The sequence below is a fragment of the Dryobates pubescens genome, chromosome Z (assembly GCF_014839835.1).
Source record: "Dryobates pubescens isolate bDryPub1 chromosome Z, bDryPub1.pri, whole genome shotgun sequence".
Lineage (NCBI taxonomy): Eukaryota > Metazoa > Chordata > Aves > Piciformes > Picidae > Dryobates > Dryobates pubescens.
Genome location: NC_071657.1, coordinates 139,647,204 through 139,675,019, shown reverse-complemented (window position 1 = coordinate 139,675,019; position 27,816 = coordinate 139,647,204).

Genomic DNA, 27,816 nt, shown 5'->3' with positions numbered 1-27,816 from the left:
GAGGAAAGTGGTTGGTGAGAAAGGAGCAATGGCTTTTGTTTCAGGAAAGAGTTCAAAGGTTCAGTGTCTCTGGTCCAAGGTCTACTTTTGTTATGGTACAGCTGGGTAACTTTAACCCACCAGGTAACTTTAACCCACTTGCTCTGTGGCCCCTTCTGGAACACCTCCTTCCTCCCCACAGTTCAGCTTATGTCTGATAGGTCCCAGCTGCATAACATTGGCTGAGGCAGCTGAAGAGATCTTTCAGTTGTGCAAAAGAGCTGTGAAATGGCCTGCAGAAGAGAGCCACATGAGGTAAGAAAAGCAAAACTGGACAGAAAGGATTGTTGAGACAGGGGCAGCTTCCAGCTCAAGGATCCAAGAGGACAAAGATGAACATGAGAAAGAGAAAATATTACAAGTGGTTGGAATATGTCAAGTCAGTCACACTGAGGATCAGCTACAGAGAGCAGCAAGGCTCAACAGCTCCCCTCCTGAGAAAGCTTGGCCCGAGCTCCAGGGAGCTCATGACGGTCATACCAGTGCTAGGACTAGCAGCAGGGCCTCCTGCTGGGGTAGAGCTCACACATACTCACCCCATACATGAGTGCTCTGTATGTACTCTGCTCACCAAGTCTGCTTGTGCACGGCCCACGGGGCCCAAAGGGCTCAGGGGATGGAGGTTATGAGATTTGCAGTTGCAGATGCCTGCACACCACATCTCCCATCTTTTCTCCTGGCATCAGCAGCAGTCAGCTCAGCTTTGCAGGGGGCTGCTGTGGGCAAAACAGGCCATATGACCGACCACTGCCATCAACCGTCTGCTGTCCTTGACAGACTCTAACCTGCGACGCCTTGTAGGAGCCTTGCCTTCAATCCAGCTGCTCTGCTTGCTGCGGGCGCTGAGGCAGCTGACTCTCACAGGCTAGCAGTGTTTCTGTGCAGCTTCCATCAGAGCTGTCCATTAGACAATCCCAATCTAATCACATTGCAGCAAGTGTTGCTCAAGTGCAAATGGATATATACCTGCTATTCAGGGCCAGGGCTCTATTTTGATCCTGGGCAAGCAGACAGGAGTAATAAAGGTATATTCAGGTAACTTGCTGAGGCACAGCTGACCTCAGGACAGCTGAGTGGCAAACTAAGGGAAAAACAGTTGCTCTCATCTCTGCCTTGGTACTAAACCTGCTGTCCTGATCTCCTGTGTTGTGTTGCCTTCCTGTCACAAACAGCTCACAGAATCAACCAGGTTGGAAAAGATCTTTGAGATCATCCAGTCCATCCTATCCCCCAACACCATCTAATCAACTAAACCATGGCACCAAGCGCCTCATCCACTCTGCTTTTAAACACCTCCAGGGATGGTGACTCCACCACCTCCCTGGGCAGCACATTCCAATGGCAGATCTCTCTCTCTGGGAGGAATTTCTTCCTCACTTCCAGCCCAAACCTCCCCTGGTGCAGTTTGAGACTGTGTCCTCCCCTTCTGTCCCTGGTTGCCTGAACTATTCTTGGGCAATAGCCTTAAAAGACTTGTGTCATTTATTTGATCAGGGTTGTCAGCCTAGTGTGATCCTAATCATCACATTTCACTCTAACCTATTTTTCACTTGCCATGGTTGAAGGGCACTTCCCACACTACCTTCTGGTGGGCTGGAGTCCCACCATGCTGGGGATGCTGTTCTTACATAACCACCACCCTCAGCAGATGGTCGCTCAGGAAATTATGTTAGTTGGTTAATTGTGAGTTGTGAGGGGGACTCACAAATTCTTGAGCACCAAGGCACACTTCCCTTACCACTAGATGACTAACAGTGTGTGCTTTCCCTTTTGGTGGGCTCTGCTATTTTGAAAAGGGTGAAATAGATCTATATAAAAGAGATAATTGCTTGCCACTGCTTAAGGAGCACATACATTGACTGACAGTAGATTCATGTTCTGCTACTCCTCTTATTTTGACTCTACTGGACTAAACCAGCAGAGGACAAGTGCACTAGCACTCTCGTCTAGAGATTCAGGCAGCTGCTCTGCTTGGAATGGGCTGTGTCTCCCTGTGAACTGAACCAATTTAACCCAGAACAGCTACCACTAGCGAGGATGAATCCAGCCAGATGTTTGTGCAAGACAGCCTTTACTCTCCACTCACAACCTTGAGCTCTGTGTCAATGAATACCCAGTGCAAGTACTGAAAGGGCAACACCAAAGCACCGCTACCAAAACCCAAGCTAGGGCAAGCAGGGGAAAGGGAAGAGTTGAGGAAAGCTGCAGTGCTGCTGATGGTTTTCCTTTTAGGGTATCCTGGATACTGTCGATCACTGCAATGGAAAAATACTTGAGAGAGGAAAAAAAACCCAAGTCATGACTTCCTCCCTTGAGTTTCCACACTCTCACTGCTGAGTAGATCTATAATTGCACTTTATTGAGCGTGTGGTCAGGCTAATCAGGAATAAAAGAGTCCTGAGTGAGACTTTGCCCTTTGCAAACTACTCTACAAATTGTTTTAGTGCAGCTTTCCATTATATTGGGGAAGGGGAAAGGAGAAGGAGAACTATTTGAAGATAATTTGGTTTTAATATGCATTAACTACCAGCACAAATACTTAAGGGAGGAAATGTTCTCTTTTCTGAAACAGCAGTTCTACTGAATCAGCAATGAGAAGCCAAGAGAGAAGGTAAGAGAGAAGATGAGGAAGAAAGGAAAGAGGAACAGAAAGAGTACTTCTGATACTGCTCCTGAAAGTCTAAGCTTCTCCAGGTCCCAAGGTGTCTAAGGCATGGTGATGCTGAAGGGCTCAGGGAGGCCTATTACAGTCCAAGGTTCTGTGTGTCATACAAACCAGGCAGATGATACGAGAACTGAGAGGGTTTGTGCTGAGGAGTGTGGGTGTACAGCAGAGAGCAAGGGAAGCTACACAAACTAGAGAGCAAGAGAAGATGCTGAGAAGGAAGCAAACCCCAGACACTTGCACAGGATAACACTTCGCAACCCTCTGCCACTCGAGCTCTTCCCCCAGTATTTTCCAAAGCTGACATTTGAAGCAGTGAAAGATGAAACATTTTAGCCACCTATCATCACTGTTTTACAAATGATTAGGGTGGAAATGAGTGATTCACTGAGACTGGCTTTGAAGACATTTCTTCAGTTCCCTGAAGTGGGGCTGGGTTCGGTTGGTCTCTTCCTCTCTCCTGGGTACAGGCATTTAAACATTCAAAACCTGAGTGTTAATGTCAGTTAGACACAAGAACTGATTCATTCAGAAGACAAAGGGAAAGCAAAGTCACTGCTTCTCTCTGCCCAGAATCAGAGAATGGTTTGGGCTGGTAGGGACATTGCAGATCCTCCAGCTCCAACCTCCCAACCATGGGCAGGGACACCTCCCACTAGAGACTGGCTCAAGGCCCTGTCCAGTCTGCCACAACCTCCCAGGAAATGACCTTCTGTGTTAAAGACCTTTGCTGTTGTCTGCTGTGGAAAAGGAGGGTACTCCGCTGATGGAACTTGGTTGCAAAGGCAGAGACTGGCAGCTGGGAAGCTTGCACAGTATTCTTCAGTTCACTGATTTTGTCACACCCGGTGCTAGGGAAGCCCAGAGTGGTGCTGTACATGGAGGCACAGTCAGAGAAGAACATCTCTGAATGTATGGTCTGCACAGTGGCCAGCACCTCCACAGGGACAGGATCCCACTCCAGGAGCTCTTGTTCCTAGCAAATGATTCTTACTGCCTGCCAGAGCGAGGATTAAGGAACTTCAGCAGGCTGTTGGGGGTCCCACACTTTACTGTTGCTGGGTATGCTCTGCCCTACAGCTGCCTAACCTGGGTAATTACATTTATTACACGTTGAGAAAAGATCTTCTTTGTTTCCTTTGTAGCCACATGGCAAAGCATTTTTTCCCTGCTTCATTATCTTTTGAAAGAACATGCCCTCCCTCCACGGGTTCATGGACAAACAGCTTTGGCAGAGATAGGTTCATCAGAATTTTAATGATGTTCTAATTGTGTGATATTTCCTCTCATTTTTTCTCCCTAGCTGGTGAGTTTCACATTTCCTCTACCCACTGTAATTATTTATATAATGGTATATTGTATTAAAGGCCCTACCAAGGTACCTGATGAGAGAATGTGTGTGTGACATGCTGAAAGGGGCAATCTTGGCTGTAAGAGAGCACTACTGATAACTATTTCAAATACTACTGTAAAATGATGGGTTTGTTTGCTTGGCAGCACTTCACAAACATGAAGTGTGCTGCAAGTCTTCGCATTGCACTTCAGCAGTTCTGCAAGGAAGGGTAAAGACTCTGCATGCACAACCACAGCAGCTGCACCCGAGAGACAGCGTGGACAGGAGCGCGTCTGAACAGAAAACTTTGGCTGCTGAAGGTAGCCAAACATGCCACCTGAGTTCAGGCTCATGGTGCAGCCAGATAGGCTGCCCTTTGAAACTGAGGGCTGCCATTTGGACCTGGTTGGGGTTTTATTTACCATCTCACTGCAAGATCTTTGTGCCTGTGAAAGACCATGCACATTTCAAACGTATCTCATGTAATAGTACAAACAATCACGAGGAGGAGCAGAGGGCTGGAGCTGCTCTGCTATGGAGACTCGCTGAGAGAGTTGGGGTTGTTCAGTCTGGAGAAGAGAAGGCTCTGAGGAGACCTCATTGTGGCCTTCCAGGATCTGAAGGGGGCTACAAGAAAGCTGGGGAGGGACTTTTGAGGGTGTCAGGGAGGATTAGGACTGGGGGGACAGAGCAAAACTAGAAATGGGGAGATTGAGATTGGCTGTGAGGAAGAAGTTGTTCCCCATGAGGATGGTGAGAGCCTGGCACAGGCTGCCAAGGGAGGTGGTGGAAGCCTCATCCCTGGAGGTGTTTGCAACCAGGCTGGAGGTGGCTGTGAGCAACCTGCTGCAGTGTGAGGTGTCCCTGCCCATGGCAGGGGGTTGGAACAGGCTGAGCCTTGAGGTTCCTTCCAGCCCTGACAGTTCTGTGATTCTATGATCATTGCTGTAACTCCCTTTCCCTTTCTTGCATTTTCTACAGCTTTGTCCCTGCCCCATGTGAAAATGCAGGCCTCTCCTCCACGATTCATGCTGCATTTTAAACTGGAACTGCACAGCCCAGGATCTGTCATCTGAGCAGGTCCCTGATTCCTGCCTCTGTTTACAAACATATTGCTATTGGAATCCAGTGATTTGCTTGAGACCAGAATTCCCCTGTCAGATGAACACTTCTTCCCTGGGATAAAGCCTGCAAAGTTGTCTGCTCTTGCAGAGTCTTCAGAGGATTGGAATTAATCATTGTGAAAGTCAGCATTGTGTCAATCCCAGATGAATATTGCTCCTGCAGGAAAAAATAGAAAAGGGGGGAAAAAAAGACAGCAAAAGGCTCATTAATTGTGCAGCACTCTGGAAAGCTGTCAGCTCCCATTCTGCATCAACCCAGGACTGCAGTGACCTCTGATTAGCCTGGTATTGCCCTCCAGCTAAACGAGTTAGTAGCTATTAAAGCTGAAACACACATCCTACTTTGCATTATAAAAGAGTATTTAGTATTTATTCAGCTGCGGACAGCTTCTAAAAGTAGTGTACAAAGACATCCAACCTCTAATGATCTTCCTGCTTATGAAAAGATTCCTTTTTTTCATCAGATTACTTCTGGCAGTGGGAAACCCAAAGCATTTATTTAATTATGGCATTTAAAATAAAGATTCCATTGACTGCTGCATCTCCCAAATTGCCTTTCCGCAGCAATTCAGGCAGCGCTTAAAACATTGTTCGTAGGCAGCTGAGGAGCCTACAGGAGCAGGCACCGAGGGCAGGGGCTTCGGCTTGGATGGATGCTGTTCTCTCAGCTTTCAGCCTGCATTCCTGCCTTGCATCCTCCTTAGCTGCTGCTTCCTTTCAACCCGCAAGGGCCCTGCAGCGAGGAGCAATGCGCAGAGCACTAAACGGAGGGTAGGAAAGCAATGAAGGAAGGTTAATGTTCTGCTGTTCCCTTCTTAGGTGAAATCACTGAAACTGCCTTCCTCCTGAGGAGAATAATGGGCAGCAAAAAGATGTACGTGAAGGGAGAGGTAGTGCTGGCGTTAAACTATGAGCCTTAGAGCCCAAAGAGCCCAAGGTGACAGGAAGGGTCTGTGGTTCAGCATCTTGTCTGTGGCAGTGGCCAGTGACCCAGGTCTGAGGAGCAGTAGGAAGCAGTACAAGCATACAGGGAGCAATGTCTTCCACGAAGAGTGGACACAGTCTCCCAGTCCCAATCTGTGCCATCTTCAGAGCCTGGTACCTGTTTTCTGGTTCCTCAGCCCGAGAGAAGGTTTTGCGGAGCTCAGTTGGCTAGCACAGTGTTGTGAAAGCTGCCGGCTTGCCGTGGGACAGGAAGGCAAAGTGATTCACCGTGCCTGAAGCCCAGGGGCATTTGGATCGGCAGGGGTTGGTGCTCAGCGAAGACCCACCAATCTGAGCTGCAAAAGAGCTGAGGCAGGGAGTCTTGCGGAGACAAGAGGACCCTGTTTTGGCTGAAACTGATGAAGCAGGGCTCAAGCAACATGAACACCCAACTTCTAAGCAGCCTTTGACAGCCAGGGTGCCTGAACAAAGACCTCTGCCTAATTGACTGTAACTTCAGTGTCAAAGCTGACACTCCTCAGTATGCTGAGGAGGAAACCCAAATACATGCTAAACAGATATGAGTGCTCCTCAAGGTTTCTCCCAGAGAGGAGGCAGGGACAGCCCAGGCTGGGGGATAAAACCCATGAGAGGGACATCTTTCAGGGCACTGCTGCTCCCACTGGGCAGTGTGTGCACCACTGCCACTTGTACCAGGGTCATCTTTCAGGGCACTGCTGCTCCCACTGGGCAGTGTGTGCACCACTGCCACTTGTACCAGGGTCAGCAAGAGGGGCTGCACAAGCACCACCACCAGCTTGGCAGCATCTGAGATGGGGAGAAGATGGGCATGAGGATGGTCGATGGTCTGTACTCCTTTTCCTCCACCCAAGACAGGGACTCTCACTGTGTTGGTGAGAATTGTGCCTTCAACATACAGCTTAACTTTTGCTGCACGACTGTTAGAGCTATCGTGAAGGTTTGCATTTCCCACTGTGCAGGATGTCACCCGGGACTCATTAATCCTGAGATCATCCTGCAGTCAGGGCATTTGTCACTGGCAATCCCAAATCTGTTGTACCTGTCACTTGGAACAATTAAACCATGAGACAGTTTTAACTTTGTGGGCTGTGTTGGAGCAAGTCCTTCTCCAGGCACCAAAAAGCAGAGGCAGAATTTAATTTTGCCAAATCTTTGCAGCGAGAGTTCTGAGCTCTGAGACAGGCAAAGGTCAGGGTCTTGGATCTCAAAGTGACACACAGCATGTAACAATTTGCTGAAGCTAGCAAGGTGTAACTCTGCACAGAGCTGATAACAACAGTCTGAGAGTGAAAGGAGACAATGATTATCATTAGCCAGTAGAGAGCTTATTGCCTCATCGGCTTTTATCCCCAGCTGTTGATTTCCAACTGTACTTCCAAACCCAAAGTTTATCTGAAGGTTTGAGTTTACAGGTTAGCAGTGACATTGAATTGGGACCTTGTGATGACTTGGGAGAATTACTGATAGTTTAGGGAGTCTGCTGTCAGCTTTCCATCTTCTGAAAGGCCTCTGTGGAATTGCAGCCACCCTGGGAAATTAGATATAGACATCTCCAAACCAGATACCTTCATCCAAGCTAGTCACTTTAGAGCCTTCTTTTAGTTAGTGAAGAGAAACGGGAACTTTAAGCCACCACTAATCCAACTTACTTTAGAGGACTTGCAGAAAGTAGGGTGAGCTGGACTTCAGCAGTGCTTATTTCTCTGGGGTGCCTAGGGATTAGGTTAGGTTAATTCCAGTGTTTATGACTTTTCCCTGTTACTACCATAAAGGCAGCAACTCCCACCAAACCTTGAAAAAAACTATCATTATCTTTTCTTGCAGAGCTTTTCCTGCTATTTCATGAGCCTCTCCTCCTCCTCCTTCCAATATTTTACTACAACTAGCATTCAAGAAAATATCCTCCCTGGGCATGATATTTTTTCTGCAGCTCTGAAGGTTTTGCTCCCTTTCTGCTGAAATCCAGTGGTGATTGCTGTGACTTCAAACACATTGCTTCCAAGTGCTGCTATTTTTTTTTCTCTGGTTCCAATTTCCAGGTTCATATTTCTGTGCTTTTCTCACTGTCTAATCTGTCCTCCAGTTCAAAATAGAATTTCCTGGAGTGCAGCTCTGGGTTTAGATTTGTGTTGTTCAATTTCTTTTCTGCTTTCCCTTTACTTCCCAAATATTTATGCATTTTGACACAGCAGGGCTGCCACGGCTGCTGTTCCTTGCTTCCCTGTGTGATCTTGAGTCGCAGAGGGTCTGAATTCCATGTCCCTGCAAACGTGATTTATGCAATTTACTTCTTCTGTGGCATCTGGAAAGTTCTGTGATTTCCTGTGTTGGGAAGAGAATGACTTGCAGGGGGGGACCCCAAAACCAAACGAGCATGGTTTGGCAAAGAGTATCCAAGCCCCAGTGCTCCTTCCACATGTTAAATATTCCCTTGCCATGGCATTAGTGAATCACACACCTCTGTGACACCTGCTGTAAGGAGTGACTGGTGTGGAGCTCTCTGAACACAAAATATTGTTGTCCTGCTCTCCTCACCAGGCAAGGACTGAGTGATGAACTGTTTTGAGACCAGGAATATGAGCCCTGATTGCTACCTGAATGCTGTGTTCTCTGTGAAGCACAATACCTCGAGCACCACCTCCCCTAAGTACTTTACTGCTGCCTGAGGAGCGGAGCTTCTTCTCTGTTTTGTAAGCACTTCTTACCTACAAGAACTCCTCCAGTGTCAAGAGCTTCAGATTTACAGTTTTCTCTCTTTGGTAGTGATCTCTGACCTCTTTGCCAAGGCTGAGCTGCTTTTTGAAAGGGGTCTGGTTCAGAATTGGCAGCCATGAGGTACATGAATAGTGCAAGTTTGGGAGGAACGTGAGGGTCCTACCCCACTTCTGCAGGGGGGAAGGGATGAGGTAGGGATTTCTTGCACCAGGGCAGGTAAGGAGGCAGTGGAGGAGCTGCCTGACAGTTTGATCCTGGGAGGAGAGAGAATTACAACTAGAAAAAAAGGGCACAGTGATGGGAAACAGATCACTTTGGTGGAGAAGTGACACTTGTGGTGGTAGGAACTGCTTTAATTGCAGTCAGACTGCAGGTCAGCCCCAGCCAGGAACTAATGACTTTTTTCCCCTTTTTTCTTGGTGCTGAAATTAAACTCCAGATCATGGCTCCTGAGCCCAGCTTCCACCAGCAGCTTTCATGCAGTGTGAAGAATCATAACACCATTAGTCATGTAGCTGGACATCCAGCCCCAGCCAGCTCTGGAACGAGCTGTGTCGTGGCTTCGCTTTACAGCAGAGCACTCAGACATGCGAGGGGAAAAACACTAGCTGCTCCAAACAGATGAGAAATAAAACTTGCATAAGCAATCTCTGTCCCCTGAAAGCAATCTCTGTCCCCTCTACACACCTGCGTGTAGAATTCCTGAGGCTTGTGACCGTGTCAGCTTCTGCAAACAATGCAAGGAGAATCAGGTGAGAAATTAGAATGGTCATCATTCAAGGCCTACAAGTGTGTGTCCCCTCCATCAGCTTCCTTTTGAACTTCAAACTGCGTGGCCAGCTCTGATATCACAGCTAAGTCATTCTTTGTATGGAGCTGCTTCCCTTCAGTCTTGTTTCCCTTCCCACTGAGATGAACCTGGAACTGAATAATAATCTGAAAGGGCATTTTCCTTCAACTTGAGTGTTTAAGGCTTCTTCCTCTAACAGCTGACAGCAAGGGAGTGCTGCATCTGGGGGCTCAGAGATCAAAACTTCATTACTAGATAGATGCATAAATAGATGCATAATAGATGCACCTCTTGACAGGAGCACGCCAGCACCAATGGACACAGAGAATGCCCTTTCCAGAGAGCCTTCCAGACAATTCCCTCTTGGTTAGCTGGACATGGAGCAAGGAGACAGAGCAGCTCAGAACCCTAACATGTAAAGATGGATTGCATCAGACTGCACTGCTGTAGGGAAGATGAAAAGATTAAAGCACATGAGCCTCCTTCCCACCTAATGCTGAAAGCAAACTGTGGGAGTAGAAACCAGCAGCTTTCAAGCCATGGCTCAGCTTTCCAAAGTGTGGAGGGCACTCCTCCAGCACTTGTCCTTTCTTTGCCATTCCTTCCTTTTCAATTATATTGAGCTTCCATAGTGTGACATTCCTTGAGCCTCAGCTTTCTATAACCATTGCATTCTTCCAGAAATGTCATCACAGAGGAAGTGGAAAACTACCAGAGAGGCCTTGGAGCACCACCTCCGAGCAGGGGAATGAGTGCAGCAGAAACACTTGGCTGCAGAAACAGAAACCAGCTGGCTATAGGTCACTTCACTTTTGTGGTGTCCCAAACCACTTTACCAAGCAATTCCACAGTGCTGAGGTTCTCAGCACATCCCATCTGTAATGTCACAAACTGGACTTTGGGCACCAAGTAGCTCAGCTTCAGGTTGTTGCCATCAGCTAGAGTCAGCTGCCACCCAGCCAGGTTTTGAGCAACAGTAAGGCTGCTCTGAAATGAGGTACAAGCTCTTGCTCTTCCACAAATTACCACAGGCACTCTTGCCTCCTTCCATTGATAATTCATTTCTTTTTCATTCCCCTCACCCCCCTTTCTCTGTTTCAGTTCCTCAGGGTATTTTGTTTGTTAGTTAGCTTTTAAGATTATCAGGTCCTGCAGCACAAGCAAGAAGTTCCCTTGTGTGCCAAGCCTGCAGAGCTGCTGGTGAGCCTAGGCAGTAGCAGTGATGACAGCTGGTGAGAACACTCTGAATGGATCATTTCATGGCAGGGAAACCTTGCTCAAAACAAAGAATGCTCTATGCACTTGCTTTTAATGTTGTGTTGGGGGGAGCTGTTTGTTTGCTTTCTGGTTTTGTTTTATTTGGGTTTGGGGGTTTTTCCCCCCACGGGAATGTTTCTGGGGTGTGTGATGAAGTCTCCAGTAAAAGGCTGAGTCAGAAACCTCTTCTTTCCTTTCTCCAAAAGGACTTTTCAACACATCTCCATGTTATGATTATGTTTTAAAAAGAGTTTGCAAGTAACCTTCTGAGAAATGAAAGCCACAAAATCTTCAGAATGATCAGAACATTTATGTTCTCCTCTCAGATCTCAATAATATTTATAAGGAAGCAAATTAGTGTCTCTGATGTGTTGTCTGAAAAGAGGAGGCTGAGGGCAGACCTCACAGCAAGAGTGGTCAGGCATTGGAATGTGCTGCCCAGGGAGGTGGTGGAGTCCCCAAGCCTGGCTGTGTTTGCAGGGGGTTTGGCTGTGGTGCTTGGGGCTGTGGTTTAGGGCTGAGCCTTGCAGAGCAGGGTTCAGGGTTGGCCTTGGTGATCCTGAGGCTCTTTTCCAACCTGAATGTTTCTGTGACTCTGGATTGTGTAATTCTGATTTGATTTGTTTAATGGCTTCTCTCCTGTTCCTGAGCATTCTGCTCATCCTCTGCTTTTCAGACTGTGTATTGGTTATTGATGAGGCCTTTGGGAGTGGCTCTTTGAAAGGATTCACATTTCCCCTCACAGTGGCCTTGCTCTGTTCTGGAAGAGGTGAAAGCTCCTTTGATCTCCTGATGGAAATCCTGGGTCCTTTGAACTTCATACCATGGCTGTGCCCAGTTTCAGTGCAGCCACAGCTTCACCCTTTATCTCTGTTTCTCTTCTTCCTAGGAGAGTGGTGGTCATTCCTACTTGTTTACCTGTGGCTATTCGCTGCATGATGAAAGCTTTTTCCAGAGCCACCGTGGAGGCCATTCCACACAATTACATGTACCAGAGATACTTATTGTACTGTGACATCATCCTTTCTTCTGCACTGGGTGAGGCAGGCAATGGCAAGGAGCGTGAGGCACAGGGAGGATAAGCACTGCTGCAGACTACACAGCAGTTCACTCTCCCTCAGGAGCTGGGGAAGCCTGAACAGAGTTTTAGCTGTGTCTTGATCTTAGTAGTCCAGTTTTTCCCCTTGGCTTTGAGAAAGCATTACAGGTCAGGTAGGGGCTTTCCTTATTCACAGAAACCTATTGCTCTTACACGCATAAAACACAGATACTCACCTAACCTTTCATTGCCTAGCACACTCACCTAACCTTTCATTGCCTAGCACAGACACTCACCTACCCCTTCATTCCCTAACACACTCACCTAACCTTTCATTGCCTAGCACAGACACTCACCTACCCCTTCATTCCCTAGGAACTCCAGGTCTGACACAGGTTTTACCTGCTTCCTAGTGCCTTTCAGGAAAGGAAGCAAGCTGAAAGCCATGGTGCACAGTCCCACACAGCTTGGTAGAGGGGTCCCCCTTTGTCTGGCTGTTCCTGGTCTCTCCTCGAGGCCCACTTCCCTTTCAGAGAATCATAGAAGTATATAATAGTTTCAGATGGAAAAGGCCCTTCAAGATCATTGAGTCAAACCACTATGCCAAGTCTGGTGCTAAACCATGTCCCTCAGCACTGCATCTGTGCTCCCTTTAAACACCGCTAGGGATGGGGATTCAACCACCTCCCACGGGAGCCTATTCCAGTCATTGATAACTCTATCAATGAAGAAGTTTCATCTAATATCCAATCCAAACCTCCCCTCCTGTAATCTGAGGCCATTTCCTCTCAGCCTATCACTTGTTACTAGGGAAAAGTGACCAAGTCCCACCTCACTACAGCCTACTTTCAGAGAGCTGCAGGGAGTGATAAGGTCTCCCCTCAGCCTCCTTTTTACTAGACTAAACAGCCCCAGTTCCCTCAGGCACCCCTCATAAGACCTGTTCTCCAGACCCTTCACCAGTTTCCTTGCCCTTCTCTGGACCTGCTCCAGGACCTCAATGTCCTTCTTGTAGCAAGGGGCCCAAAACCGAGCACAGTACTCAGGGTGTGACCTCAGCAGTGCCGAGCGCAGGGGGACAATCCCTTCCCTGGTCCTCCTTGTCACACCCTTCCTGATAGAGGCCAGGATGCTGTTGGTCTTCTTGGCCAGGAGAGCTGCCTGCTCCTGGAGGGTCTCTGCACTCCCCCAGCATGTCCCTACCGAGGAAGAAGCTCAGGACCCCCCCAGTATGCCGAGATCCATCTCTCCACTGCTGGCCACCTTCCGAAGCAGCTGCTCTCAGCCTCTTATTTGCATCAGCATAACCTCAGGGTCACTGTGCTAGAAAATGTGTTAGGAATGTAACTCAGGCATTGCTAGCAATTTAGAGAGGGAGCAGGTATCAGGACTGGTTCAAATCCAGGTAATTTCACCACGCCAGGTCTAGAGTGCACCCCCACCGAGAGTGCTTCCAGCACAGCTAAGGACACCAACCTGCATGTCGGCAGGATCAGAGGGAGAGGTCCCTGAAGCAGCTTCATCACCAAGCAGAATGGCCATAAGGAGCTAAGAAGGCTTTTAAAAGGAAAATACCAAGATATCTGAGGCATGAAAAATTCATGAGAGCTAGCAAAATTGTTCTTCTCGTTTTGGTTTCCATCAGCTATAAATATGTTGCTGTTCCTGGTTTCCTACATTCCAGAGCTGTTGCAAGTTTTAACTCACAAAATGTTTGCCATGCACTCTGGGGTGCTGAGGCAGAAGTCAAAGTCTGTACTACTAGAAAGAGTGAGTGATTATAAAAATGTAAATGTAAGGCATTATGCAGGCAAGCTTCCATCAGGCTGTTTAATGCAGTGCTCCAGTGGGGCTGCATCCTCTGTGCCTGCGTGTAGCTCATGTGTAGCTCCTAATGACATCATTTACTTCATCTGCACAGCTGATTTTCTACTTCTTACACAAACTTCTTGCACAAACTTACATACACTTCTTACATCTTTTCCCCTGTGAGGGTGCCAGAGCCCTGGCGCAGGCTGCCCAGGGGGGCTGTGGAGTCTCCCTCTCTGGAGCTATTCCAGCCCTGCCTGGATGTGTTGCTGTGTGACCTGCTCTGGCAGGGGTTGGACTGGATGAGCTTTGGAGGTCCTTCCAGCCCCTGACATTCATTCTGTGATTGTGTGAAACCTGACCTCTGTCTGACTCCTTGTTAGAACCAGCAAGTTTGGAAGCATTGGCATGTTCAGCTCTTTGGAAAGCAAAACAAACAACCAAGTAGGCAGGAAGAAAACGTGGTGTGGCTTGCAGACTTTGATCAGGCTGCAAGAGCTGTCCCTGTGCCCCCAGCACTCTGGCCAGCAACCAGAGCAAACAGGTCCTCCCAACTCCTGCCTTGCTGCCTCTGTTCCAAGTTCTACCGTGCTCAGGAAATTGGTACTCTGGAAATGCAATTAGACACAAAATTAAAAGACAAATCGATGTGGGCAGGTCAATAGTTTCACTTTAAATACTGATGCTGAAAATCTCTTCCCTCTCCAGCCCATAAGCATCAGGCAGAGTCTCACCAGGTTGCAGGATTCTCTCTGGCTAAGGCTCAGGTTGTTCAGTGGTGCTGCAGAGATCCCCTTCCTTGTGTCTGGTTTTCAAAAGGCCTTGGGTGGATGTTTTTGGAAGCAGAAATGATTTGTTTGCTTAAAGGAACAACAACAACTAATATGTTTTTTTAAAGGCTTTAAACTACCTGTGACTCAATACAGGGAAACCTACACGGTCCTGGATGTTAAAAATAGACCTACCATATGCTCACCTTGTGCTTAGTGTTTCCTAGGGATGTAAGCTTAGATGAGATCAAACTACCTTATTTAGGTACTTCCTTGAAATCCTGGTCTCACAGAACTTGCATCCCCGGAAAACCACTGAGAGATTTCCTTAACCTCCCACCCATTTTTCCTGCACAAAGCAGACTCCTCTGTCTGAGGAGCCTGAGGTGGACATTTCTGCTGTCTCCTTTAGCTATCCTGGGGTCAGTGCCTCTTGAGTGACACCAACCACATTTAAATCAGGAACCTGTCCTCCAACAGCAGCTTCCAGGATGGATAGAAAATGTCTCATTGAGTCCACTCAGCCTTTGCTGGAGAGAGCTGTTACAAACATAAGTGAGGCTGTGGTTTTATTGCTGGTCTCATGGATCAGAGTGCTTGGCTGGAATTGGGAATCTCTCTGTCCTACAGAGCAGGGCATCTCCTCAGTACCTACCATAACCCAGAAGGCAGCTGTAGGCTCCAGCACGAATGCATGATGGAGCAGCACTGTGTGCAGCATGACTCCTTTGAGGCCATTCAAGCTACAGACACAAATAAACCGCACCCCAACATGGTAGCTTGGCCACTTGTATGGCAGCAAAGGGAGAGTAAAGCTCCTGGGAGCTATTCCCAGCACCCTGACATTCTTGTTCTGTTGTGTGGTAAGGCAAAATGCATTTGTATGCCAGGGTGAGTTTAGTCCCTGCCAGATAACAACCACTTGTCCTAAACCCAAGAGCTTCAGGAAGGGTGAGGCTGCATGAGGTAGGTGAACTGAAGCCTGGATCATAGAGAGTTTGAGAGGCTGAGAGCAATAACGTGGCCAGTGCAAACTTCTGGTGCTTGGGCTCACCTAAAGACCTTCAAGATGAGCAGGCAAATGTCCAGCAAATGCAGGGGGAGGAGGTTACAGGGCTGGAAAAGAGTCATCCTTGACTACCCTCAAGGGCTTGCTCATTGTAAGGTTCCTAAATGCTGCATTTAGCCCAACTGCAAATCAGCCCAGTGGCTGAGCTGCACTAGGAGCAGCTCACAGTCCTGGGTAAAGATCTCACAGATGATTTTGAATGACATCAAGGCAAGCTGCTCTTTCCCAAGAGCAATGCAGTTGGGTTAGCTTGGTTCATTATTCCTACTTAACAGCACTTTGTACAGCAGTTATCACTTCTGGTTGTAGACTTTGCTGGGATGTGTTTAGGGCAAAGCATCTTGGTGCAGTTTCACAGTGGGCTGTGTGGGTGAACCAAGATCCTGAGTCAAACCAAAAGACACTCTGGATCTTCACAGTGATCTGAACACTGACAGCTGCTGTGTGCACTTTGTCAGCCTGAAGTTCCAGAGCAAAACCACTGGGACAGTCTACATTGCAGCCTGGATCCTGACTACAGCTCAGTACAGCCCTGATGCACGGAGGAAGAAACTTGGCCCCATGTCTGTCTCTGTGGCAGATGGGATTTTGTCATTGAGGAGCTGTGACAGAACTCCTAAAGCAAGGCCAAAAAGACATGGAGCTGTGCCACCTATTGCTGAGCTGCTCTGCTGCCCAGGTTTGCTGTCTGAAACCAGGATACAAAGAAGGGGAAGGGACACCAGAAGGGCAGTGCAAGAACAATAAGAGAAAACTGTGAGGAAAAAAACCCAAACCCCCAAATCAATCTCCTCAGTCTTAAAGGTAACTCTCTCTTGCCTCCAGCCTTGAGGGGACTGGAGCACATCATGTAAAACTCCCATCTCTCTAACAAGAAGCTTTCTCTTTCTGAGACCAGCTTTGTGAGTAGATAATCAGTGAGCAAGGCTCAGGTTAAAATCTCTCTTCCCTAATTTACCTGAAACCATCACTTCTGGTTTTGACATGTGCCTTAAGCCATGAGGTATGGGGACTTAGAGAAGTGATGTTTAAAAGCAACTGTTCAGTGTTTGAATAGCAGAGAGCTACTGAAATCAGACAACCCAGGGCACACATATACCTGGGGCTCAGCCTTTGTTCCAAGCCAGCCATGGTAATAAGTACATTCATCTATTAGGCTGAGTATACATCTGGCAAGAGGGTACACATCACACAGCAACTGGCCTTCCATGGTCTGTGAGAGTCTCACCTGGCTGTGCTGGTCTGAAAACTGCTCTGCATGTGACTCCACCAGTGAAACAAGGGAGAGAAAATGGAGTTTGAAGCTCTAGCTGGGCTTCCATCCGAACAGAGTGCTGCCAGGACTCGCATATCGCATGTGCTGAGTGGCAGGAGTGGAGCTGCCACCAGGAAAGGGTCAGCAGAGGACACAGTCTCAGGCTGCGCCAGGGGAGGTTTAGGTTGGGTGTTAGGAAGAAGTTCTCTACAGAGAGAGTGATTGCCCCTTGGAATGGGCTGCCTGGGGAGGTGGTGGAGTCACCATCACTGGAGGTGTTCAGGAGGAGACTTGATGGGGTGCTTGGTGCCGTGGGTTAGTTGTTTGGGTGGTGTTGGATTGGTTGAGGGGTTGGATGCGATGATCTTGAAGGTCTCTTCCAACCTGGTTGATTCTATGTATTCTATGTATTCTAAGCAGTGAAGCATTAAACTGTTTTAGCCAGGGTTGCGTAGTAGCTGACAGTGTATGCAACTGTTTTATGTATTGATTTGTCACCTACTTATGATCCTTATCCCAGGAAACCCAAGAGCAGCAAAGCTCTTAGCACAGCACAGCCTGACTCTGCTCTGCTAATGCCCCAGATTATGCCAACATGTACAGCTGGGGAGGTTCTCCCCTGCCAGTTCCCATTACAGTTTTACCATCAGCCTTGTCTTTTCCCTTACCATATTATCCTTTGATGATAGCCTTTGTCTTTTTAGATTAATTGCTTTTTGGTGCTAATTACACACAGCTCTTTTCAGCCTGCCAAAGCAGTGTGTGGGATCAAAAAGAGGAGTTAGGATCACGGGCAGCCTGGGAATGGTGGCCTTGGACAACCATGTCCCATCTGTGAGCTTACCTGAAAACTGCCCCTTTCCCTGTGCCAGACCTGAGTGCTCACTGAGAGCTACAGCTCTCCTTCCTCTGGCTTCAAGGGCATCTGTGATCCCGAGCCTGAGTTTATTCCTGGGCAGATTTTAGCTGTCCTTTTCTGATAAATCTTAAATATGGATGACTTCCCATTTTATCATCCTGATTTATTCCCTACCAGTGCAAACTCAACAGAGTTAAAAACACCACAGCAGAGTTTCTTCTTCTGCACATGCATATTCATTAGCAGGTGGGAAGGATGCTGCACAATCACAGTGCTTACCCAGGCGATCTGCCTGCATCTGCCTGCTGCTGAACGCTTCAGGTCACCTGGCCTGCAGAACTATTTCTGTCACTGCCGTGGCACACAACACCCTGCCTCCCCAGATACCACCCACGGGTGTGAGTGGCTCCTCCACAGCAAGGAGGCAGTGATTCACCATAGAATAAAATGAAATTTAAAAATGAAAAAGGATCAATAAAGTCTAAGCTGGGGATCAGAGGAGAGCTCAGAGCACCTAGCTGAGAGTGATGCTGCCTTGCCTGGCCTGCTCTGTGCTTGGTGATGCTGCAGGCACTCCTGCTGCCTGGATCTCTAGGTAGCAACACAAGGTAGGAGTAAGGGACAGAAGGTGGAAAAAAAATACTGACCTGTGGTGCTGGACAGCTGGGAGTGTTTTGTGGTTACAGATGAGCAACCTGCTCTCGGGCAGCTGGAATGAGCTGCTTGGGGGGGAGGCAAGAGAGGGACAGGTTTATTGCTTAGCACGGGGCAGGACCCTTGCTTCGTGTCTTGTTTGTGTAAGCCAAGCATCTCCTGCTCTTTACAAGGAGACTTTAAAGACTGGGGTTTGTTGCACACAGACTGTGGTGACTCTAATTCCCTCTTCCTCTGTATTTTGTCAGGCTTAAACCCACAGATTTTAGCAAAACTATGCTGGCACCAAACTGGAATAACACAGGACAGGGAGGGTCCGAATTGCTCTCCAGCAGGCACTGTGTGCCATGTCCACTTGACTGTGCACTGTTTGGGTCCTTCCATCCTGAACAGTATTTAGAGCACATTTTTTCTCTAATTGTTTTCAGGGCACCACTGAAGTGAGAGTTGATCATTTGCATCAGAGTGCATGCTAAAACCAAAGTCCCAACCCTTCACTCTTCACTGCTTGTGATGGGGAGGAATGCACTTGCTGCTTCGTGGAGGGCACAGGCTGTTCGTAGCACACCTCTCAACTGGCTGTGCCAAGAACCTGTTGGGAGAAAGGGATTCATTTCAGGGATCCCCATTTGAATTCCCTGGTGTCCTCCCCTGAGCTTCTTTCCTGCACAGTACACATTTGCTTCATAATCACAGCACTAACAATTTTTCTGTGGGCAGGGTGATGTCACCACATTTGGACTACCCAAATGTAGTAGCTGTGAAAGCACCTGACTGCCTGCTCCAGGGAGCCATGGGATGTAATGGAGCAGGAATCCTGAGATGATTCTATGATTCTTGGCTCAGAGTGGCAGTGCTTCCTGGAATGCCATTAGCAGCACGCTCTGGGCTGGGAGATGCTCTGCCAGTTGCATGCTTACACATACACTGCTGCACCATGACTTGCATTCTGGTTGTTTCTGTTTACATGGTTGACTTGAGGTTTCCTAGCTAGATGTCAACCCAGTTCCACTGTCCAGATCCAACCAGGGCTGGACAGGCTGAGAGCTGGGTGCAGGCAAACCTCATGAAGTTCAATAAGGACAAGTGCAGGGTCCTGCAGCTGGGGAGGAATAACAGCAGGCACCAGGGCAGGTTAGGGACTGCCCTGCTGGAAAGCAGCTTGGAGTCCTTGAGAAAGTCCTTGGACTGCTGCTGGGCAGCAAGTTCTGCAGGGGACAGCAATGTGCCCCTGTGGCCAAGAGAGCCAATGGGATCCTGGGGTGCAGCAAGCAAAGTGTGGCCAGCAGGGCTGGGGAGGTTCTGCTCCCCCTCTGCTCTGCCCTGCTCAGACCACTCCTGCAATCCTGGGTCCAGTTCTGGGCTCTCCAGGTCAAGAGAGACAGAGACCTGCTGGAGAGAGGCCAAGGCAGAGCCAGGAGGATGCTTAGGGGACTTGAGCATCTCCCCTGGGAAGAGAGACTGAGAGCCCTGGGGCTGTTGAGTCTGGAGAAGAGAAGGCTGAGAGGGATCTGATCAATGTCTGTTTCTGAGAAATGGTTTATCATCATACAATTTTCTGTCTGGCACTGACCTGTTTCGAGAGAGTCTCACCTTGGTGTGCAGGCAGTACTGCAAATCCCACCAGAGTGCATATCTTGAGCTCTACTGAAGCAAAAATCCTGCTTAGCTTGACCAATTTCTGTTTTCTAAACACAAGTGGACTTTGGCAGAGATTTATTGTGGGGTTGACTTATTTGCCCTGGATTCATTAGAATATTAACCATCTGACCCATTTTATACAGCTACTACTCACAATGGCAAGAGGTTGACCTGAAAACACCCAGGGGAGTCACAAATGGAGCTGGGGCACAGTTTGTGTTAAGTGCCCTGGGACTTTGCAGAGTGTGTTGGGATATCAGCTCATGCATTATCTTCATTGCTTTACTGAGAACTGGGCTCAGCACAGGCCAGGGATGTGTGGTGTGGCTGTGGTAGCTGTAGAGGATAAAGCATGAAGGACAATGTTACAGCCTCTTCTGATATCACAGTGGCACAGAACATGAGAGGCTGGAAGGGACCTCACAGATCATCCAGTCCAACCCCCTGCCAGAGCAGCAGCACCCAGGGGAGTCCACACAGGAATGCATCCAGCTGGGGTTGGAAAGGCTCCAGGGAAGGAGACTCCACAACCTCTCTGGGCAGCCTGCTCCAGGGCTCCAACACCCTCACACCAAAGAAGTTTCTCCTCATGCTGAGCTGAAACCTTCTCTGGTCAAGTTTGTCTCCATTGCTCCTTGGCTTATTGCTGTGCACCACCCACAAGAGCTTGGCCCCCTCCACTTGACCCCCAGCCCTCAGCTATTGATAGACATTGATCAGATCCCTCTCAGCCTTCTCTTCTCCAGACTCAACAGCCCCAGGGCTCTCAGTCTCTCTTCCCAGGGGAGCTGCTCAAGTCCCCTAAGCATCCTCCTGGCTCTCCCTTGGACTCTCTCCAGCAGTAATCTGTTTTTCAGTATGCAGTAGGTCTTGACTAGAGCCATCTGAGCAAGCTCCCAGCACTCCTAAAACCAGATCAGAAGCAGAGATTACACCAAGAGAGAAAAACCACTAATGTGTTTCAGTTATTAGCTACATTTTGGCAAGGGGCAAAGTCCTGAATCCGTGCATGTGCAGGGAAAGTTTCTGTCTCAAGCACAGAGCCTTGCAGGCTGCTGCAGGGGCCAGAACTTCCTGCCTGAATTACTGTCCTGGACTGCAGGAAGGGAAGTGTGGCCAGCAGGGCAGGGAGGGGATTCTGCCCCTCTGCTCCACTCTGCTGAGACCACAGCTGGAGCTCTGGGGCCAGTTCTGGAGCCTCTGTTCCAGGCAGGATCTGGAGGTGCTGCAAGGTGTCCAGAGAAGGGCCACGAGGATGAGCAGAGGGCTGGAGCTGCTCTGCTGTGAGGACAGACTGAGGGAGTTGGGGTTGTGCAGGCTGGAGAAGAGAAGGCTCCCAGGAGACCTAATTGCAGCCTTCCAGGATCTGCAGGGGGCTCCAAGAAAGCTGGGGAGGGACTTTTGAGGGTGTCAGGGAGGGATAGGACTGGGGGGGATGGAGCAAGACTAGAAGTGGGGAGATTGAGATTGGCTGCGAGGAAGAAGTTGTTCCCCAGGAAGGTGGTGAGAGCCTGGCACAGGCTGCCCAGGGAGGTGGTGGAAGCCTCCTGCCTGGAGGTGTTTGCAGCCAGGCTGGAGGTGGCTGTGAGCAACCTGCTGTAGTGTGAGGTGTCCCTTGCCGTGGCAGGGGGGTTGGGACTGGCTGAGCCTTGAGGTCCCTTCCACCCCTGACAATGCTGTGATTGTTTTCTTTGCTAGCAGACAATCTACAGTGCAGTGGAAGGCAATTGGAGCTGGTGACTCACTCGTCATCACAGGCTGGTGTTGTTTGGAGCCCTGCCCTGCTTCCAGTGTGAAATTTCTCTGAATGCCTGCTTGATCTCTATTTGCTTGATTTAGGATTTTAAATACCTTGGAGACACTTCCTTTGCAGACTGGATTGCATTGTGCTTTGGCTCTCTGGGGCTCTGTAAGAGGTGTGCACACGAATGGGCATGGTGGTTCTAAAACACCGAGAGGACATTGCTGTGGCAGTGCAGCTTCTGCCAAGCTCATAGCAGTCAGCTGCTATCACTTCTTCTGCAGAGGCATTGCCAGCAAGGTGTAGGCTTGGCAAGGCTGGCATGTCAGAATCAGTGGGTTTGCCTGCTGCCAGTGGGGAAGCTGGGTAGAGGTTGTTGTGCAGGGCAGTGAGAGAGCTTTTAGAAGGGTTTGGGCTCCTACTCAGGCAAGGGAGCTGTGATTCTCCCAGTTTGTTAGTGCTGGGTACCTGTGGCTTGGATATTAAAGATGTTGCTTGGGTGTCCAAGCTGCAGTTCAGTTTTGGACAGGCCTGGAGAGAAAAGATTAAAGGTATTGTATTGTATTTTTCAACCTGTGAGGGTAAGGCTTAGCCTTTCACAGCCTCTGCAGAGGAGGTGGCAGGCTGTTACCAAGTGTACAAGAGGTTCAACTCTCACTCCAAAGATTATTGCACAGGCTCATGAAACTTTCTGTGTTTTGGGTGAGGAACATAGAATCACAGAACTGTCAGGGGTGGAAGGGATCTCAAGGATCAGCCAGTTCCAAGCCCCCTGCCATGGCCAGGGACACCTCACACTACAGCAGGTTGCTCACAGCCACATCCAGCCTGGCTGCAAACACCTCCAGGCAGGAGGCTTCCACCACCTCCCTGGGCAACCTGTGCCAGGCTCTCACCTCCCTCATGGGGAACAACTTCTTCCTCACATCCAATCTCAATCTCCCCATTTCTAGTTTTGCTCCATCCCCCCCAGTCCTATCACTCCCTGACATCCTCAAAAGTCTGCCTTCCAGTGATGCTATGGTATGTGAGAGTGTGCAAATACAGGAGAAGCCAGCAGCATGTGGATGGGTGTCTGCTCCATGGATACTGGAGATAATTTCACTCACTATCAACTCATCTGAGAGAATCTCTCCAGGTCACCATAAAGTTCTTACAATGAAGCCAGGTGGTCTGACACCAATATACACTGTGTCATGGCAAAGCCCTCACAGCCAAGATCCTCAGACCAACCTGCCTGGTAGGTTCATCACGTGCCAGTGAAGACAGAAACTGCAGCACATCAGCTCTAGCATGTCTAAGAGTGATCTCCATGCTTAGAGCTGTCCACTGTTACTGCCAGCAGCAGATTGGTTTCTGGACCTTTCTCTGAAGACAAGCTCTTGAGGCACCCAGCAGCACTTTTATCCTCTGATGAGAAGCGTGATGCTGTCTCAGCATCTCCTTGAGAGAAGTTCGTCGCTGGTGCCTGGTGCCTCTTCCTCGCACAGCTGCCTTCCTCCCCGTCAGCAGCAGCAGCCCAGCCTGGCACAGGATTTTTAAATTACAAACTTGCCCCTCTCAAAGAAAGGAAAAAATCTGCTGGGGGTGAGGAGAATGTGTATCTGCTTTGACATGGATTTCCTGCTTCAGCTGAGGCCTATTGATAGAAACATACAGCACAGACCTGAAAGCTGAACGTGATCCTCTGGCGCTTGACCCTGAGACAATGACTGCTGGTCTCCTGGAAAGCAGCCTGCTTTCCCCCTGCCCTTGCCTGGTTTTCACCTGAAAATCAGCATTTATAAAATACTATTCTGCATGTTTTAATGCCTGATGTAATCAAGCAAGTTGACAAGTTTTAATTGGGCTTGCTCAGTTAAGGCTCTGCGTTCGGAATCGCTGCACAGACCCCAAGTGCTGCTGCAGCAAACACGCTGCATGGGTGACAGCTTTCTCATCTGATCTCTCTACAATGGGTAATTGTAATTCTCTCCTGGTGGGCTTACTCAAAATGCCTTTGCCAAAGCCTCCTCCCAGAGGCTGACAGATAAGAGAACACGCTGTAATCCCCATTCTTTGCACAGGGACCTGCTTGCCAGTGGGGTAGAGAGCGTGAGCGCCCGGCTCCTGAATCAGCTGCCTGATTGTCTAGCTGGGCCTTGCTCTGGCTTCATTTGCTGAACTATCATTATCTGCTCCCTGTCATTCCCAGTGCTCCTCTGCTGGAAATGTGTTGTTCAAAAGGAAAAGAAGTTCTTAGAGGAGTGAAAGAATATTTCTGCTACCTGTTCTTTGTGACTTGACAGCAATCCTCTCAGAAGCCTTAAGCAGTGTTAGGCTTCCTTTCAATCCCAGATATTTTGTGAGGAAAAGACTCAATGGGCTACATCCAAAATATGATTATTGGCCTAAACTAGGAACTAACTCCCCAAATCCTGAACAGTAATCCTGAAGATGAGCATTGAGTGTCCAAAATGCTCTGGGGGAATTGATGTTCCTATACACCTTGCCCCAGTATTTCATTTCCCTGAGATGAAAGACTCAGAGCTGTGCTAAGGCACACTTCTTTCCTAGCAGGTCAAAAGGAGGATCAGGGCTCATTTGCCAGTCATACCGAGGTCTAGGTTTGCTGAGGAACCATTTCTTCTGGAGGTTAAAAACTTGGCATGGCAAATCTGTGATTGTTCTAAACTGAAGTGAGAGCTGCTTGTGTGTAAGAGAAGACAACAAATGCTGAGGAGCTGCTGAACAGAGCAGCCAAGTGGCTTCCCTTGTTTGATTGTCACCCAGTACCTTGCTGGTCCCTCTCAAAGCAGCCCTAACCACAAGAATGGAGTTAGGCTATGATGTGCAGCTCCGTGCTGTGTGCAGCTGTGGTGCTCTCTGTGGCTGTTGTGGACTGAGCTGAATCGAAGGGATGCTCCCTGCCGTGCTGCTGCCAGCTTCAAAATGAAAGTGCTGGCTGGACAGAAGTGTCATGGGGCTTGAAGTCCAGATTGGAACCTGAGAGGCTTCCTGTTCCACTTGCCGCGGCCAGTGTCCTGTTTTGGGGGGTTGGTCTCTTCCACAGTGCTGGCTGCTGCGTGCTTGGCTGGGGGGAGAGGTTTTACTGCTGGCTGCCTCTGCTATTGCTCAGGTAACTGCATGATGTATCTCATGAAACCCTTTACTCTCAACCCAGAGTAGGTTTTGGTGTGTTCCTTTCCTTCCCATCTGTGTGGGGGGAGGAGGGCTGTGTTAACCCAGGACAGTCCATTTTTGGAGTCCAGTATGGGGCAAGAAAAGCAGAGCTGTCTTCCTCAGGACAGTCTAGTTTGAAGGGAGACAAAAGGTAATGAGAAGAGAGATAATGAGAGGATTCAGTGGAGGCTTGTTAAGAGAGTTTTACACAGGGCTTTTTTTGCTGTGGTAAGTTCATGATGCTGACACACTTGTTTTCCAGGGGGTGGCTGGAGCCAATGTGCTGGGATCCTGCAGGTGGTCTCTGTGGTGCGGTGTCACCTCAGGGAAATGCATTGAGCTGTGCTGTTGTTCTGGTTACTGGCAGGCCAGGTTTTGTCCAGAGTGATGCAGGTCTGAGATCTGAGATCTGCCCCACTTGGCACACTGAAGAAACACAGCAACACTGTATAAAAAAGGAAAAGAAAAGGAAAGAAAAGGAAAGGAAAGGAAAGGAAAGGAAAGGAAAGGAAAGGAAAGGAAAGAAAAGAAAAGAAAAGCAAAGAAAAGAAAAGGAAAAGAAAAGAAAAGAAAATAAAAGAAAAGAAAAGAAAAGAAAAGAAAAGAAAAGAAAAGAAAAGAAAAGAAAAGAAAAGAAAAGGAAAGAAAAGAAAAGGAAAAGAAAAGAAAAGAAAAGAAAAGAAAAGAAAAGAAAAGAAAAGAAAAGAAAAGAAAAGAAAAGAAAAGAAAAGAAAAGAAAAGAAAAGAAAAGAAAAGAAAAGAAGAAAAGAAAAGAAAAGAGCAAAGAGATCATTTAGGCATTTTGTTGCCAACTATTTCTTTCACACTGGAAATTATGCTTCTGAAATTCCTTAAATATCATTCCTGAAGACTAAATATTTAACTGATTGATACTGTCCCTGCAATTCTTGCTCCTCTTCTGCCTTGCTGTCTCCCTTGTGTTCGTAATGTCAGCCAATAAAGACAGGCTGACTGTACCTTGGCTGCTACATTTTCTAGAAGACAGATGCAGCCTTCCAGAGCCAGCTGCATTAAAATGCATCAGATTGCCATTGCTCTGGAAAAAGTATCCCCTAAGCAGTCTGCCTTTGGAAGCAGAGACGGAAGTCCTTGCTGTCAAATCTCCTGCCACTTGCAGGTGGAGCCAAATGAAGTCCTGCTTGGGTCTGATTTTCCTTCTTTCTTGGGGCACAAATGAAGAGCTCAAGTGTCTGCCTGCCTAGAAATGGATGACAATGAATTGTTAGGGTCACCCATCTGTGGGGGCACTTTCCAGCTAAACAGGACAGAGCATCATAAGTCACAGAATACAGAATTAGCCAGGTTGGAAAAGACCTTTGAGATCACCAAGTCCAACCTATGACCTAATACCTAACACCTCCTGACAATTAAACCATGGCTTCAAGTGCTTCATCCAGGCTCTTCCTAAACACCTCCAGTGATGGTGACTCCACCACCTCCCTGGGCAGCACATCCCAATGGCCAATCTCTATTTCTGGGAAGAACTTTCTCCTCACCTCCAGCCTAAACCTCCCCTGGCACAGCTTGAGACTGTGTCCTCTTGTTCTGGGGCTGGTTGCCTGGGAGAAGAGACCAACCCCCAGCTGGCTACAACCTCCCTTCAGGGAGCTGGAGAGAGCAAGAAGGTCTCCCCTGAGCCTCCTCTGCTCCAGGCTAAGCAACCCCAGCTCCCTCAGCCTCTCCTCACAGGGCTGTGCTCCAGACCCCTCCCCAGCCTTGTTGCCCTTCTCTGGACACCTTCCAGCAACTCAACATCATGAAAATACCTATCAAAACAATCTCTATCAATCTCTCTCTCAAAGGTAAATCTCTATCAAACAGAGGCCCTTGGGCAGAAGGTAAACTCAACTGCTCTCTGCATGTAGATGGCATTTAAGAGGATCAGACCCCAGGTAGACTCCTGAAGCAAACTGCACATTTGGCCTAGCATCTTTGAAAATCTCTGATGTGCTACGGGGCCCTGAGCTCAGAACTGCTCTGAGCTACAGGACAAAGGAATAAGAATCTGCAGCGAGAAGCAATTTACAACAAATGGGTAGCAGCGATTCTGTATCACATTTGATGCCTCAAATACAGTGAAATACGATCCAGGGGGTGGTGAGTGAACAAACACAATAGATTGGTAGGAAAAGGAGGAGGGAGATGGGTTGGAATATTACTGTTGACTTTGCTGTGCTACACCAGGAGTGGACACTGAATGAAATCTGTTTAGCCTGAGTCTGAGCCGTCAGTGTCAGCCCTCTGATGGAAAGCAGAAGCTGTCTCATCATGACATGCACCATTCTCAATCTGCTGCTCCAAAAGCATTTTACCTAGCTGCACTGCACTGCATTTCAGAGAGAATAGATCATGCCTGGGTTGAGGCTATTTTCCTGGGCCTGGCGAATGACTGGCTACAGAGGAGCTGACATCTGGTATTAGAGAAAAGAAATCAAAGCCAGGGGAAAGACATTCCTACAAGCACAGGGATCATCTAATATTAAAGACAAAACTTGCTAATGACAAAGTGCTAAGCTGTCTGGGATCTGATAGTGTTTGTGATCTGTGTGTCCTACAATTTCCTGCTAACCATCAGCCACAAAAGTGTCTGATTCCTGCGTGATGCACCCCAGCAGCCCAGAGAGAAGGTTGTTTTCTCCTTTCAGAGGCACACACTTAATTAATTGCTGTCAACCTCTCTTTTTCAGGGAAGTCTTTCTCTCAGCTGAGTGTGCTAGGGAGCTGCTGCAGAGTGACTTCTTTCTGTCATGCAGCTAATGCACACCAACCTGTCAGGTTTTTGCTGAGGACACTATAAATGAGCAGCTCAGGGTTATGATATCTAATTAGGTGCACATCAATATTGATAACCAGCTGTGACTGTCCCCTACCCTTTGTCTGGTTTAGTGCTGCATACCAGAGCTCACT